The sequence below is a fragment of the Suncus etruscus genome, chromosome 13 (assembly GCF_024139225.1).
Source record: "Suncus etruscus isolate mSunEtr1 chromosome 13, mSunEtr1.pri.cur, whole genome shotgun sequence".
NCBI classification, from domain to species: Eukaryota; Metazoa; Chordata; class Mammalia; order Eulipotyphla; family Soricidae; genus Suncus; species Suncus etruscus.
In genome coordinates this window covers 93,037,829-93,041,276 of record NC_064860.1, presented here as the reverse complement: position 1 = coordinate 93,041,276, position 3,448 = coordinate 93,037,829, and the positions used below count along the sequence as shown (strand labels likewise).

The following is a 3,448-nucleotide window of genomic DNA, read 5'->3' as shown; positions in this document are numbered from 1 at the left end:
GGAGTGTGGAGAGGGAGGTCCCAAGCCACTCATAACTCAAACATGATAGATATGTAAAACAAAAGAGCCTTGCTTTTTGCATGGTCTCTGCCTCTTGGAGTCAGTAGAGGGGTGCGTGTGGAATTCCCGACCTATCAAAACAAGTTTACTTCATATTGTTTGTTATAATTCAAAACAAATGGGTTTATCAAAACTTATATCAATAAGAGCCACTTTGTAATAGTTGTTATATCTCACAATGGTGTTACTAAAGTTACTCAATATTTGCTCACTGGCAGTTGAGCCTTCTCTGTGTTATTTTTGCTCTTCTATGCAACTTTCCCATCAGATTTGATAGTGATCCTACTGGGTTGACAGTACTATGAAATTTGGAGGTGCCCTGCTGTCCAGGAGCTATGTCATTGGAATGTTGTGGTGACTTGGCAGTTTGAAGAGGTTATGGAGCTGGGCCATTTCTGTTTGGAGGGTGTTGGTTGTGGCTTTGGGCTGCTGTGCCTTCTGGGGGGGGGGGGGAAGCGGGGAATCTGCCTGTCCATATTCTGAAAAGGCCCCAGAGTTTTTAGTCTGAATCTGTCTCCCTGGGAAGATTGCAAAGACATTTTTAAGTTTAGTTGTAGAGCTGGGCTGGCTCTCTTAGGCAAGATAATGGATGTGGGCTGCAGCTGCTGAGTTTTCACCATTCCCAGTAGTTTGTCCTTATTGTGGGACCCTGTTGTAAAGAGAGATTAGTTTTTAAAGTCATAGTGTCTGTATAGTTTTAGCACTTTTAATTCTTCTTGCCACATATTTTTGTACTCACCCCTTTTTTTTTTTTTTTTTTTTTTTTTGCAGCAGGTGGAGAGTTGAGCCCCACCTAGCAGTGCTCAAGGGTTACTTCTGGCTCTGCACTCAGAATTTTTTTTTTTTTTTGGTTTTTGGGCCACACCCTGTGATGCTCAGGGGTTACTCCTGGCTATGCGCTCAGAAGTTGCTCCTGGCTTCTTGGGGGACCATATGGGACGCCGGGGGATCGAACCGTGGTCCGTCCTAGGCTAGCGCAGGCACCTTACCTCCAGCGCCACCGCCCGGCCCCTGCACTCAGAATTTACTCCTGATAGTTTGGGGGGACCACATGGGATACCAGAAATGGAACCCTGACTAACTGTGTACAAAGCAAATGTCCTACCCATTGTGCTATGCCTCTGGCCCTACTCACCTCATTTTTGAGAGAACAAGTCCAGCTTTCACTACTTTTCTCAAAATGATATCATGTGCTTTCCAAATGTTTTGGGGCATTTTGTTTCTTTCCTAGTGGATACACTGTTGTTCCCCTCCCCTTTAAAAAAAAACATTTAAGCACCTTTTTACAGACATGATTGTAGTTGGGTTTCAATCATATAAAGAACTACCTCCCTTTTCTTTTTTTTTTTTTTTTGGTTTTTGGGCCACACCCGTTTGACGCTCAGGGGTTACTCCTGGCTATGTGCTCAGAAATCGCCCCTGGCTTGGGGGGACCATATGGGACGCCGGGGGATCGAACCGCGGTCCGTTCCTTGGTAGCGCTTACAAGGCAGACACCTTATCTCCAGCGCCACCTTCCCGGCCCCAATATTGTTACCCTCGTGGTTCCACTGGGGCTCGAACCCAGGACCTTCTGCGTGTAAAGCAGACGTGATAACCGCTACACTATGGAACCTCCCTTACCTCCCTTTTCTTAAAAAAAAAAATGTATATATCAAGAACAAAAAAATGTGTACATTTTTTTCCGGCATATAAGACGACCCTCTAATTTTGCAGTTAAAACATTGGTTTAGGCCTATATTCTCTGTATCAGACAGAACGTTCCTGTGCTCATGTACCACAGTGAGCCAATCACAACAAGCAAAGGTTCAAAGGTTATACTGTAATAGACTTCCTCTCTGACTCTGGCCAATCTAAGCAGGCTTTTGACAGTGTAGATTCGGGTCCAGAACATTGTCTCATTTGCATGCATCAAAAGCCTGCTTGGATTGGCTGAGTCAGAGAGGCCTTCCGAGCAGCCTGGCAGTGATTGGTGCAGGATCGAGTTGGAAAATTCGTTTTGAGGCAATATTCAGACAATTTTCGTTTAGCGGCATATTGAAACATTTTTCGGGATATACTCGGCGTATAAGACGACCCCCAATTTTCGGTTGACTTTTTTTGTTTCAAAAGTCGTCTTATACGCCGGAAAATACGGTGTGTGTGTGTGTGTGTGTGTGTGTGTGTGTGTGTGTGTGTGTGTGTGTGTGTGTGTATAAACCATTTTATTTTATTTTATTTTATTTTGGTTTTGAGGCCATACCTGACAACTCTCATGGGTTACTCCAGGCTCTGGACTCAGGAATTCTCCTCGCATTTCTCTGGGAACCTTATGCAATGCCAGGGATTAAACCAGGATCAGCTGAATGCAAGGCAAGTGCCTTACCCACTATACTATCTCTCCAGCTTCTCTTTTACTTTCTTCTATCTGGGAAACTACTCCAAGGTTTTAGTCTTGGTGGTTGGTCCCAGAGACTCTACTTGAAAGTGGAGCAACCTTATCACATTTTTTACTGTGGACTAGAGCTGTCTGTGGATGTTTTCCTCTATTGTTACTCTATTGGTTTTTATGTGGGAATTTAGAGAGTTTAAGAACATTTGTTCTCTACGCTGTTATCAATAAAAGATCGGTAGAGAATCAGAATAGCTTTATTCAAACAAATTGAGACACATTTATAAGAGAGTACAGGTTCCTACAGAGAGAGGAGGGAGCCAACATGTCTAAAGGAAAGGTGTGGGAGTAATTCAATAATGGAGTGCTACTGAATTGATTTGGGAGATGATTATAAGTTGTCCACTCCCAATCCCCATCCCAGCTGCCTTAGCTTGTAAAATCCGTGTTTTGGGGGGGTGGACTTGAACATCGCTCCTGTCACAGCTTGAGCGGGCCATGTTGCACTGATACTAAAGACTGAGCCCAGGCTTCCCACACACAGTATGCATATGTATGCAAAACATGTTTTGCACGGTATGCAAAGGATACTTTGCCAAGGAACTCCCTACCTGGCTGTATATCTCCACAGAAAATTGACTTGACATAGTCTATTGAATTGATTCAAATTTTACTATTTGTATGTGCACTTAGCTTCTGAATGGATGTATGCAGTAGCTTTGTGCTGTAACTATCACCACAATTAAAGCACAGTTTGTGTTTCAATACCAAATTACCTCATGCCACATGCTTTTCTTAATTCCTAATCGTGATAGTCAATGATTTTCTCTTTTTCTTTATGATTGTTATTTAAAGAATATTATGTAAATTAAATCATGCCAAACTAAGATATATACTTATTATATATATATTTACATGGACATACATGTAGTTATTTTTTTTTTGCAAACATCTTTCACAGAAAGGATTTAATTTGATAAGATCATGTTAATTGCATTTTATGAGTTTTACTTCTGG

General features: G+C 42.2%; 1 non-coding gene across 1 annotated transcript; it reads right to left on the bottom strand.

Annotated features, from left to right (window-relative positions):
• Window positions 1-1,602: 1,602 nt before the first annotated feature.
• On the bottom strand, window positions 1,603-1,675 carry TRNAV-UAC (transfer RNA valine (anticodon UAC)). The gene has a single exon. It is a non-coding gene; the product is annotated as a tRNA-Val (tRNA).
• Between the last annotated feature and the right edge of the window lie 1,773 nt (window positions 1,676-3,448).